Raw genomic sequence first — 13,572 nt, 5'->3', positions numbered from 1 at the left:
GTCTCCTGTGACTAAAATTGAGCTCCTTTGCTAAACTCATTTAGATTAGAAGAAAAGGTAGTGAGTTGCCAATAGTGATGTCCAAAGTATTTCAAATTCATTTTTAAAAACTATAACTTTCCAGGGGATCCCTGGGTGGCGTAGCGGTTTGGCGCCTGCCTTTGGCCCAGGGCGCGATCCTGGAGACCCGGGATCGAATCCCACATCGGGCTCCCGGTGCATGGAGCCTGCTTCTCCCTCTGCCTGTGTCTCTGCGCCTCTCTCTCTCTCTGTGACTATCATAAATAAATAAAAATTAAAAAAAATTAAAAAAAAAAATAAAAAAATAAAAAAAATAAAAACTATAACTTTCCAGACTTTTCATGTGTGTTAGAGTAGTTGATGAGAGCATCACTTTTCAAATCATTCTGTGTGACTCACATTTTGTTCCCAGAATGCGTGGCCCAGGAAAGCTCTCATTTTCCTTTGTTTCCCTTTGTTCTCACTTCCCCTCTTCTGTCTTCTCTGCTTCCTTTCTCTCTCTTTGCATATATAAAACACATTCAAATAGTGTCAAGTGTTTTTCTCGGATTATTTAAATTGTTATATTTCTCGGAAAGTCAGAAATTACTCAGATATCCTGAGTTCTAGTTCATTCTACCACTGACTTGCTATAGGAGCTTGAGTAATTCAACCCTCTCTTCTGGAGCTGTTCTCTTATCTCATTTTACAGATAAGATACTAGTGGGTATTCAAGGTTCCTCCAATACAAATGTTCTACAATTCCAAGTTGACTTCTCTGGATCTCTTCCAACAACATGTAAGTTTAAAATCTCTAGATCCAAATTACTCTCTGGTTCATTTGAGTTCAGAGCATTTAAAATGTCTGTAAGAGTGTGCACTAGAGTCTTGTGCTACAGCAGCGGAGCTATAATAAAGTTGGTTTAGCTACTTAACTGTCTGCCTACACATATTTCTCACGGTAACTTCTTTAATCAGGTCTAGTGAAACTAGGTAAGAGAAAGGAATCTTAATTAAATAAACAGTCATCCTAGCATCTGGTCACATCAGAGAAGCATCACATGCCTTTTATTCAGCACAAGGCCTCTCTATGGATAATTTTCCATCATCTTTTCCCCTCCCACCAGCATACTCACCAAGAAACGTGTGCTGATGCAAGGACACATATGGCACCGCATTAGCAGTACTAAGACGAACATGTGTCCTGCTATCCCAGAGCTAGCTAGCATGATAGGGACAGTGAAAGCAGGAAGTAGTTTAAGTTGTCATGAATCTTAGTATTCAAAATGCACCTTCTCATCAAATTAAAGGCAGCATAAAGTTTGTGTTTGGCTTAGCATTTTTTTGTTTGATTGATTTTTTCTCTGGCTTTTTTTTTTTTTTAAAGCACTCTTGCTAACCATACATAAGTAAAAAGCTATAACCTAACGTCTATCTAAGTCTAACAGGACTTCTGAATGTCCTGTCCCATTTCCCACTGATTAAACAGCACTCTTATTATATCCTAATTTAAGATCCACCACAATATGGACATACCATTCACTCATCTTTCACTTGACAAATATTTATTAAATGCCTATTATGTGCCAGGCACTATACAAGGAGCTGGGAATACTCTGGTGAATGGGACAGACATAATCTGCCTTCGTGATAGTTAAATTCATGATGCGGGTGGATGAAAAATATTAATCAAACATCTACAGGAATAAAATGTAATATGTATTATACAGATGTATTTTACATATACACATACACATATTTAGAAAAAAGTCAGGAAGTATATACATTCATCTGTTAAAGGTAGTAACTGCCAACAGGGAAGATTATATATATTTTTTTCCTTGTCTTTCTTATGATGTCTTAAATATCCTCTGATTTTTTTAAGATTTATTTATTTATTTGAGAAAAAAAGAGAGAGCAGGGAGAGGGAGAGAAGCAGACTCTCCACTGAGTGTGGAGCCTGACTCAGGGTTTGATCCCACAAACCTGAGATTATGACCTGAGCTGAAATCAAGAGTCAGATGCCAAAAAAAAAAAAAAAAAAAAAAGGGTCAGATGCCTAACTGCCTGGGAGCAGTCACTCTTCCTCTGATTCTTCTTTTTTTTTTTTTTTTTTTTTTGCAAGCATTACACTTTTGAGGGAAAAAAAAAAAAAAGCCAGTGTAAATATTTCATGCTTTTGAAGATTTATCAACATAGAGAAATGTCATAGATTGCTAAAAATTAAAGTTGCAAAACAGTATATATAAGATTTCATTTTGATTATATAATGCAATAATAAAAACAAACTAGAAAGATATATATCAAAATACTAAAAGCAATTACCTCTGGTGCGATGAGATCATTTTGTTTATTATGCTTTTTAAAAATTACCCAAACTTTCTACATTGTGCATGTATTAACTTTTTATTTATTTTATCCTTGGAATCTTACCTCCTCTGGGGAGCATTCTCTGACCATAAGCATCCTTTGTTAAAATTTTTTTTTTAAGATTTTATTTATTTGAAAGAGAGAGAAAGAGAGAGTACATAAGCAGGGGGGAGGGGCAGAGGGAGAGGGAGAAGCAGAAAGCCTGATGTGGGACTTGATCCCAGGACCCTGGGATCATGACCTGAGCTGAAGGCAGATGCTTAACTGACTGAGCCATCCAGGCACCCCCATAAGCACCCTTAACCCACATGCTCTCCCTTAGCTAAATGCCTACAAAACTTATGAATCTGTTGCCATTTTAATACAGTGAAAACTATTAATTATTTTTCTTGTAAGAGAAGTATCAAGTGTTTGATTTCTTTCACCCACACTAGTACTTGATCATGGTCAGTAAATACTAGGAGCTTAACTGATTACTCTCATATCCTACTAGGACACATTGCCACCAGTGTTTAGGGTTGGATTTTGAGTTATGCAGGCAGTAGCACTCCCCAAGAGTTCTCATACTTTATTCCAAGCTTTGCTGCAGAATGCCTGTCACCTTCATCTTCTCACACAGAGGGCACCTCCAAGGGGTAGAAACTCATTTCTAAACTGTGAGCTTTTCTGTCTCAGCCCATCAAGGTTCACTGTAAAAAGGAGAACCAGCAGACAGAACAGAAGGAAAGGGTTCATTATTATAGAACATAATTTATTACCCACAGGATTCCTGAGTCACTGCCTCTGGGCAGGGGAATAGATTCAGAGAATCTTGAACCTTGAAGGGAGGCAAGTGTGAAGCTCATGCTTACCAATGAAGAAACAGGGTACAAAGATACTAAGTGATGTACTCTGGGTCCCACAACAAATTGGTGGCAGAGTTGCTTCTCCCACTGCAGCAGGCTGAGAGATAAACTAAAATACAAAAACAAAACAAAACAAAACAAAACCAACCCACAACAAACTGCACGGAATGAAAGAACAATAATGGAAATGGAAAACTGTTAACATTTGCCTCTGACTCTTACTGTTTAATCTTTTACAAGGAAACAACAATATTTCTAAAGTGGTTATTAATGTTCAAATCTAATAAAGATATACCTTCTTAAAATAAAAATACCTGACAAACTGATTTTTACTAATAACTTTGGCTCTCTAGACAGATTTCTGGGACTGTTTGTTGGGCTTCTTATCAAATTCACACAGCATCCTCCAGCAACAGAGTTGTGGTTAAGGGAATGGACTTTAGGATCAAACAGGTTCAATTTTGTATATAAACTTTGCTTCTTACTTTAGCTGTATGACTCGGTCAAGTTAATTAACCTCTTTGTGCCTCTGTTTCCTTAGCAGGAAAATGGAGATAATAATATTACATAGCTCACTGGGTAAGAATTTAAAAAGATGACGCATGAAAGTGCTCAAAACAGTGCCTGGAGCAGAGCAGCTGCTCATTTTGCCTACTTGTTTTTCATCATCACATTCCTTGAGGCTACTGTTCTTACTATCACCACTCCCAGGCTGGTTTTGTGACACAAGATTGAAACCACTTCTCACTCAGCTGCTTTATTCAGATTGCTCTTGTTCCCTAGAATGGCCTCCTCTCTCCTTTCTATCCATCAAAAGTCTGCATTTTCTTCCAAGCTCAACTCAAGATTCATCCCTCCAAAATTATCCCCAAATCACTGTCACAAAAAATTCCCTTCTTCGAATGGTGACTACTTATTGGGAGGGTGGCCATATATTTAAATATAATGAGCAAACACAGTAAGAGAATGTGGGGCAGAGGAAAGACCCTGAGCTTCCGAGTTAGAAGACTAAAATCGCTAATCTGCCAACTACCAGCTGTGTGACCTGGAACAAATCGCCTTAAATTCTTTGACCCTTCATTTCTTCAATCTCTTAAATAAGTTTCATAATCCTTCCAGCCATTTCTTCTGTCAGGAACAGCCTGATATAGAAAAGCATTAAGGATAAGAGCAGGCAAAAAAGAACAGGAAGAAAAATAGAAGAATCAAGGGTGGTGGGGGGGAAAACCACAGGCAAGGAGGGTGTGAGGGCTGATGATGATGGACAGAGCTTAGCTAAGGGGAACAGTGTTGGGAGAATGCCCATCCTTAGGAGAAAAAGCAGCTATGATTCCTACAAGTAGAGTCAGAGGGGCCTCATATTTCCAGATTGGTGAAGATAATCATTTCTATCAGAAAGCAAAGCAGGTGACCTTGGTATCAGTTTAGGAAAAGACCTCGAAAGGGAAGGAAGAGGTAAGAACTTAGCTTGACAAGTATCAATCAACAGCCTAGTTGGGATGCTTAGATACAAGCTATGTAACTAGTGTTTGTTTTATATTGAATTCAGCATATAATGTTTGAGGCATATAATGATACTGTACTAATTTTTAGCTCCCTAACCCACTTTCCCCTCTTATCTTTTACAAAAATCCATGCCGTGTGTAACCCCAACCCTGGGCTCACTAAGGTAGACACATGACCAGATCTGGTCAATCAGAATACTTCATTTCTAAAAATGCTACTTAGAGTCGCTTGGGTGGCTCAGCGGTTGAGCATCTGCCTTTGACTCAGGATGTGATCCCGGAGTCCCAGGATTGAGTCCCATATCAGGCTTCCTGCATGGAGCCTACTTCTCCCTCTGCTTCTCTCTCTACCTGTGTGTGTGTGTGTGTGTGTGTGTGTGTGTGATGATTAAATGAATAAAATCTTTTTTAAAAAAATAGATAAAAAAAAAAATAAAAATGCTACTTAAAATGCTTCAACCAGGACAGCATGGGCATCAACAGTCAGGATAGGTTCCTGCCATGTATAACCATTATGACTATACCTGTACACACTGGCTGAATGTTGGCCCTGCCTACTTCCCTGGGCACATGATGAATCCAGCAATGGATCCATGACAAAGTAGGGCCAAATGGATCCTTTTCTGATGATGACAAAAGGACCTTGGGAAAAAGAAGCAAAGCCCTTTACATTGTTGTAGCTAAGACATAAAGTCTGAGATAAGACAATAAAATTAAAGCCATCAAAGACAGGGAGAAATGAGAGATAATCAGAAAGAAAACCCTGGTGAAATTGTGTCCTGATACTCAAGTCCCTGGGTCCTATGGTTCTTTCTTTAATTCTGTGGTCTGCACCATCATACTTTCCAGTTATCTGAGCCAATAAAGTGGATTTGTCCCTAAGTTTGTTCAAATTGGATTTGTCACAATCAAGGTTTCTAACTAAAACCTTTCTGCTCCCGGTGGCCAACCTTAGCTTGTACAAGAAATGACCATCTACCAAACTAATTACAGAAGAAAGACAAGGAACCATTAGAAGGAAAGGTCCTGAATCTGGATATTTGCTCTCAGGTGAAAAAAAAATCTCCACCTACGGCATATTTGGCCACTGGTGATACTTTGATAGTTAACCATAGATAAGTGTCTGCTGTTAATTATGCCCCAGAGGCCTCAGGGTGCCCCTCTGTGTACCTCAGTCTACATGTATAGGCCCAGCTCACATGCATGCAGGCACACAGCACTAAATAGTCCAAATCCCTGGGGACCAGAGCTCAAATGACCAAAACTGATGATGGGCTTGTCAGATCCAAATCTAGGCGACCTTGAGCAGTAACTAGGGAAAGGTTAGCTGAAGTCAGAAAAGCCTCCGTAAATTTTAAGAAAATCCCTGAAATGCAAATATTCAAAAATGCAGAGCACAGGAAAAGCCTATACAATAAACACCTTCAGTTAATTCACCTATAAAAGTTCATTATAATGGTTGGATGACCTCAGTTAGAGATCACTAGGTTTCCAAGTGCTGTGGCTTACTGTAATGCTATGCATCAAGGACAGTATGACAGGAACATATAGGAGAAATGACTCAGCAGAAAGCAGGAGAGTGGGAGCAGACACAGAATAGGAGGTTGGACATTACATCCACTATTTCCAAGTCATACAGATGTCTGATCAACCTTGACCAATGGTCCCTTGACTGGAGATATTTTTGACCTGCTTCAAATACACAAGGTCCATTAATTCTCCATTTATAAGCAATAGTAGTAAGCATTCAATAAAGGCTAGCTATGTGCTAGGCCTGTGCTAAAGCACTTTGTTAGCATCAAGTGGACAAGTGGAAAAAGCTTTGCATCACTTAGCAAGGGCTAAAAAAATGTCAGTTACTATAATTATCATCATTTTTAATCTTCACAGTACTTCCATGAGTTAGTACTTATTTGCTATGGTTAGTTTATAAGTCAGGAATTTGAGACTTAGGGACATTGAGTGAGCTGTACAAACTTACTCTGTTAACAGAGGAGCCAGGATTCTAAACCAGAAAACCTGGTTCAAGACCTCTTAAACTTTATACTCTACTAGTATCCTTTAGCTCAAAAAGGAGTTTTCAAAATCCAGGCAGCAGCCCCTGTCAATAATGCTTATATAACACAGCTGTATAAGCAAAATCTACTCCTTTCTCTCCTCCATTCCAGTGGCTCCAAACATTTCTATGCATCAAAATCACTCAGAGAGCTTGCTAAAACCCAGGTTTCTGGGCCCCATCGCCAGAGTTACTAAATCAGGGTCTTTGTGGAATAGGGCCTGAGAACTCGCATTTCTAGCAAGTCCCCTGGTGATGCTGCTGCTGCCCTAGGCAACATACTTTAGCAATCACTGCCCTATTCTTGCCCTCAACTCTTGTCTCTACTAATCGCTGAAATGACTAAATTCCCCAAGAAATACTCCAGAGCTACTTTAGGTGTAAAGCTATGATCACAGTTGGGGATCCCTGGGTGGCTCAGCGGTTTGGCACCTGCCTTCGGCCCAGGGTGTGATCCTGGAGTCCCGGGATTGAGTCCCATATTGGGCTCCTTGCATGGAGCCTGCTTCTCCCTCTGCCTGTGTCTCTGCCTCTCTCTCTCTCTCTCTTTCTCTCTCTCTCATGAAAAAATGAATAAAATCTTTAAAAAAAAAAAAAAGATGATCACAGCACTTCTATCTCCTTTCTTCTCCCATGCTTTGATTTCCTTGACAATTTAATTCATTTATTCCACACATAATTACCAAGCTCCTATATGCCAACCACAGGTACTAGAATACCACTACTAACACTGTATAATTGACTGCCAATCTAGAGAAGGACACAGAAGATATTAACCAAATGAACACACAAAATACACTAAATTTCAAATTGGACAAGTGCTAGGAAGAAAAACAACTGTAGGGGCACCTGGGTGGCTCAGGTGGTTAAGTCTCTAACCTTTGGTTTCAGCTTAGGTCATGATCCCATGGGTGGTGAGATCGAGCTCCTGGTCAGGCTCTGTGCTCAGCAGGGAGTCTGCTTAAGGATTCCCTCCCTCTGCTTTTCCTCTCCAGCTCTCTCTCTCTCCTCTCTCTCTGTAAAATAAATAAGTCTTTAAAAAACAACAACAACAACAACAACAACTGTATTCTACAAGGGAAAGCCATGAGGGAGACTACAGTGGAGCTTTGTTGGTTTTTTGTCCATTCAGTATACATTCTTCCCTGTCTCCCTTCCATGCTCCTCACTCCTCTCTACTCAAAGCACACACATATATGTTCCCCATACAACATTAGGAGAATATCTCAAAAAAAAGGCTCCATGTCCACCCCAACCCAGGCGTAGCCAGGCTCAGAAAAGAGGGATATAAAGTGGTCTTTAGACATGCCTCCTCCCTCCCCTACCACATAACAGAATAAGTCTCTAGACAGAAAATGAATCGCCAAGCTAAGAGATGGGAAAGACAGAAGACAGCCAGAACCCAGAAGGTATTGTTCTTGAGTCCCCAGATCCACTCATGCCTGAAGCTAGCTCCATCCTTGGGCTCCCTGTTTCAGACACCAATGAATGCCTCTTTCTACCAAATTTTTATCATCTTATTAGACATAACTATTACGAATATAGAAACCTTCATTGTATCTGAGAGTAATGTTTCTTTGAGGAAGTAATATTTGAGTTGAGACCTAAAGAATGAGAAAGAGAAGTAGCCAAGGAAAGAGTTGGAGTTTAAGGTTCCAGGCAGAGATAACAAATATGCAAAGGCCCTGCAATGGGAAAGAGCTTTCAGAAGGAATTAAAAGTGGGAGTGGCATGGGGGGTGAGTGCAGTGGGAGAGGAGATAGGAGAGGTACATGGGGTCAGATCCTACAGGCCGTGCAGAAGACTTTGTAACTCATTTTTAAAATATTGTCCATGACTAAAAATCTATGTTTAATAGCATGATTTAAACTAAAATTACTTCGACTTATTAGTCGAAGTCGACTTATTAGATTTTCCTAGACATCTGCTCTAACTCAAATCACTACTATCCCCACACCAAGCCACTCTATCACCTGACTCTTTCAACATGCATATTTCCTACCACATTCAGCTGGCTGAGTCCAAATATCCCTCATCCAATACTAGAACAAAGCACACATCCTTTGGTAGCAGATGGCAGGGGACAGAATACTCAGGATAACACTGCTGTTCCAATAACTAAGTTCATGGAAAGTGGCCCCCATGGGCCCAATTAGAGCCAATACCCAACTTCAACTAATAGCAGAGCCATGGTTCTCACCTTTATGCAGCTCTGCTTCACTGCTTCTCTTGATCAGATGTAAGAGGAATTTAAGGATGGTGGAAAATGTGGTTACAGAGAAGTTCAAACACCTGCTCCTTCTGAGTAAAGAACATTCAGTATTCTTTGCTCCAGCTTTCTAAGGTTCAAAATCCTAAAAGAAAGAAAGAAAGAAAGATAGATAGAAAGAAAAGAAAAGAAAAGAAAAGAAAAGAAAAGAAAAAAAGAAAAGAAAGAAAAGAAAAGAAAAGAAAAGAAAAGAAAAGAAAAAGGAAAAAAAATACAGTGTAAATTATTAGAACCCTGGCATATCAACTCTTTTTTTTTTTCAATTATTTTAAATTGATCTCTTTAGTTAATAACAGAAGTACTTATGGCAGCTGCACTAGATATTTCTTAGATCCACTACCAGATGTCAGGCACTGAGAGAAGCCTCTACATGCTTTGTCTCATAAACCCATAAGGTGATTGTTGTAGTTTTTCCCAAATTACAAAAGAGAAATTTAGCGCCCCCTTCCCCCCGCCGAGGGGGAATTATTATGACTAAGGATGTCTAGTAAGTAAAGATAAGAAATAAGAATCAAATTTGGATGCAAAGAGTATGCTCATAACCACTCTGTTTTGTAAAGTTCACCATCAAGAAAGAGTACTGACTGGTTTATTTTTTTTTTAATTTTTTTTTTTATTATTTATTTATGATAGGCACACAGTGAGAGAGAGAGGCAGAGACACAGGCAGAGGGAGAAGCAGGCTCCATGCACCGGGAGCCCGACGTGGGATTCGATCCTGGGTCTCCAGGATCGTGCCCTGGGCCTCCAGGATCGCGCCCTGGGCCAAAGGCAGGCGCTAAACCGCTGTGCCACCCAGGGATCCCCTGACTGGTTTATAAAGCAATCAAGATCAAGACAACAACTACTACTAGGAACATAAACTCTAAATAAATAAATTAAAAAAAAAACAGTAAAGGGTATACAGAGAAATAAATAAAATGCTAGACAAATAAACACACACTGCATGGTCAGTTTCTCCCCGGCTGGCCTAAATTTAGGGCTCAGGCCAAGGGCCTATTCCTGCATTCTTCTCTAGTTGTCACATGCATACGTTGCCCACCCCACCAATAACCCAACATCTGGCCACAGACATTTTATTCCTGTGAAATCCTCTGATGAGCCTTTAATGACAAGCCACCTTTCAGTTAAATATCTACGGCCTTAAAAGCCAAGATGAGAAACCACTGGAGCTTGTCTTACTCGAGTTATTTCTCCTAAGAGTTTCAGCTCCACTCTTCTAACTGGGTAATCTGGGGCAAATTATTTAACCTCTCTGAGCCTTAGCTTTTCATCTGTGAAATTACCTTCCTTACAGAGTTGCTGTGAAGATTACGTGAAATAATTCAGTCAGCATTTGGCATTTGGCATTGTGCCTAGCACATACTAAATATTTAATAAATTCCAGCTATTATTATCCATGATATTATGTATGATATGCTCTAAGGAAATGTAACATGAAAATCAGAACTGGTTTAAAATTAAAGTGTTTTGGGGCTTTGTCTGTTTGTTCATTTGTTTTTTGAGAGAGAGAAAGTACCAGGTAGAGGGGAGGGGCAGAGGGAGAGAGAGAATCATAAGCAGACTTCACATCAGTGCAGAGCCCAACATGGAGCTCCATCTCACCACCCTGAGAGACCTGAGCTGAAATCAACAGTCAGAGGCTCAGCCCACTGAACTACCCAGGTGTACCAGTTAGTTAAAGGTGATTAACAATATTAAAAGAATCTTCATTTTATAAAGATTTCTCATGGGATTTTTCTTTCTTTCTTTCTTTTTTTTAGATCAAAACTTCCCTAGAGCATTACCAATGAGAGTTGGTCTGGGTATTTCTATTCACAACACTTCTGACACCAGATGGGTGGGTTTTTTTACTCACCCCCAACCAATTCTCCAATTCTCGAAATATCAACTGGGTGGCCTACAATCCATTTCAATCCTGACACTAACAGAGTTGGCGTCAGATGCCATAAGTGTAAGAGCTCAGTCCCACAAGACTGACCTCATTTCAGATGCCAGTTCCAAATACTTGGTGCCTGTGTCACCCACACTTCTGTATGACATGGCTACAAAGTCTAGGGTTCCCAAGACACTCCCTTTCAGGTTTGATAATTTGCTAGAATAACTCAAAGAACTCAGGGAAAGACTCTACTTACATTTACTGGTTTATCATAAAGGATACTGCCCAGGAACAGCCAGATGAAGGAGACGCACGGGGGAAGGCAGGGAGGAGGTTCACATCTCCCATCCCCTTCTGAGTATGCTATCCTCCCAACTCTGCAATGTGTTCACCACCCCCCAGAAGCTCTCCAAACTCTATCATTTAGGACTTTTTATGGAAGTTTCACCATGTAGGCATGATTGATTAAATCATTTGCCATTGGTGATAAGCACCAATGAATGCTGAAGGTCAGGGATTGGACTGAAAGTTCCAATCTTCTAATCATGCCTTTGTCTTTCTAGTGACCAATGTTCATTCTAAAGCTATCTGGGGGTCCTCAGCCACCAGTCATCGCATTAGGATGAGATGATCACTCTGATCACTCTAAGGATTACAGGGTTTTAGGAGCTATATACTTCTTATTATGTCCACATTTGGGTACCCAAAAGCTTACTTACTGCAACATTTGAATTACAGAACTTAATAACTCTATGTTCACAAAAGATTTCTAGCAAGGAAAAGAATATCATCCAAATGATATTCTCATTTCTAGAGGATTCAAACCAGCTAGCGGATATTCCCAAATAATTTTTTGTGCAAGAGAACAGAAAACAAAACCTGCTACCCTGGAATCAGCTAGAGAGCTGGCTTGTTAATAGCTGGGTGCCACACAGTTTTGAGAGGTGAGAATGAGTTTATTACAAGAAATTGAGGAAGAAGAGTGTGGTGCAACCAACCATATAATCTTAGCTAAATCACATAATCTTTATGAACTTCAGTTTCCTCACTAATTAAATGAAATAATTATAAATGGTTGATTTTTCAGGCCCCTTTTTGCTTTCAAATGTAATCACTCATTGCCTGGGGAAAATAATACAGAGAACTTGTCTCAAATAATACAACTCTTTAAGTGGAAAGCATGCTGTTTTATTTCAACCTCTCACCCTGTCCCTTGTTGTTACCCAAACTAGGTAACAATTTTATCTCCAAGAAATAAAACGAACTGATGATTTCAAGGATCAGGTCACAGAGGTGTTTGCCAACCTGATAGCCCCACTGATATGCCCTTTACTGCTTATACATGCAAAGAAGAGACATCTTTCTTCTTTCCAGTTTTATCGATAAGTTCTGGGAAAGAGAAATATTAATAAGCAGTTAGATGCAGGTGTAACAGCCTTCCTTTAAAAAACCACTATACTTTAATAATAGATAGCTCTTTATGTGAGAAAATCATGGCATTTATCTGAGGAGTAGGTCAACAGTGCATGTTATCATCCTGGCAAGAGAGGATTCTGACAATAGGAGGTAAATATATGCCACATGGTAATCTGGGATATAAAAATATACTACCTTTACACCATGATTTCAATACTATATTGACTCTCAAGAGTGACCTCACGTTAGAGGAATTCATTCCATGTTTTATTAAGCCTAGGGAAAACAAGTATTTCTTAATCTATCAAGTGGCAAAGACTGTAGGTGAAAATTAAATGGGAAGATCAGAACAAGTAGCTACAACTAGTGAGTGTCCAATGCAAATTAACCCTAGTGCCTCATTGATAAATGTAAAAGGAGTTCATTTTAGGCCACTAGACTTGGACACAGGCATCAGAGGTTTTGATCAGAAGCAACACAATTGAGGCTGACTAACAATCAAAAGCAAATATATTGGATAGAATAGCCTAGAACCAACAGGAGCCTGGAGGAGCACGCTTAGCACCATGCAGCAACGAAGCAAACCCCAGAAAACCAAGAAGCAAGGAGCATAGCAAGAACACTTGTGGGTGGAGCAGGAAACTACTGCAGCTGCTCCCTAGGATTAATAACTTCCAACTGTAGTTTGTGTCCTTAAATCACTCACTCAAGAGAGAAAAAGAATCTGATTGCCACAGCTAGGTCACATATCAGCCCCCTGGGAACACAGAGCAGAAGGCTCTGTCTGATTCCATGGAGGGAGACAGGCACCTGGAAATTTACTGCCCCAGCAACATTAAATGAAATGATGGAGGTCAGTTCTCCCAAAGGAAATCAAGGTACTATATAGGAGGAAGAATTTATGCTTGCTTGCAGCCAAAAGAAAAAAGAAGGAAAAAGAAAGCTATAAACAACAACCTGTATGCATATTTGTTATTTGATCACTCAATAAAACTTTCAAGATCATATGATATTATAAAGACAATCCCCAGGGCACAGATCTCACCAGCCAAAGAGTATAATCTCTAATATACTCTCACTACCTTAGATATCCCAAACTGTTGTGCATTAAGAAAGAAAAAGGATTCTGGTGTGGTTGCTATGCCTGTACTCAAAACAAGAATGTTCAAGCATTTGATGGCTAGACCAGTCCCCACAAGGTCAGTGGGTTATTTTCTTTCCTTTCCTCCCTTA

The 13,572-nt window shown here is 39.7% G+C and overlaps 1 long non-coding RNA gene across 3 annotated transcripts in view; it reads right to left on the bottom strand.

Moving 5' to 3' along the window:
- Positions 1-13,572, bottom strand: part of LOC102152638 — a 108,113-nt gene that overhangs the window by 23,228 nt on the left and 71,313 nt on the right. The window contains exons 3-5 of one of the 3 annotated variants that reach the window (XR_005374676.1): positions 8,977-9,130; positions 3,222-3,324; positions 2,583-3,059 (exon numbers count right to left, since the gene is read on the bottom strand). This is a non-coding gene — a long non-coding RNA (uncharacterized LOC102152638). Of the gene's footprint in view, positions 1-2,582; positions 3,060-3,221; positions 3,325-7,731; positions 7,793-8,976; positions 9,131-13,572 lie in introns of those variants that run through there. The other 2 variants (XR_005374675.1, XR_005374674.1) reach the window with 2 other exon arrangements.

This window comes from Canis lupus, chromosome 20, assembly GCF_011100685.1.
Source record: "Canis lupus familiaris isolate Mischka breed German Shepherd chromosome 20, alternate assembly UU_Cfam_GSD_1.0, whole genome shotgun sequence".
Classification (NCBI taxonomy): Eukaryota; Metazoa; Chordata; class Mammalia; order Carnivora; family Canidae; genus Canis; species Canis lupus.
Note: the sequence above shows the minus strand (reverse complement) of the source record. Positions and strands in the feature narration are given on the sequence as shown.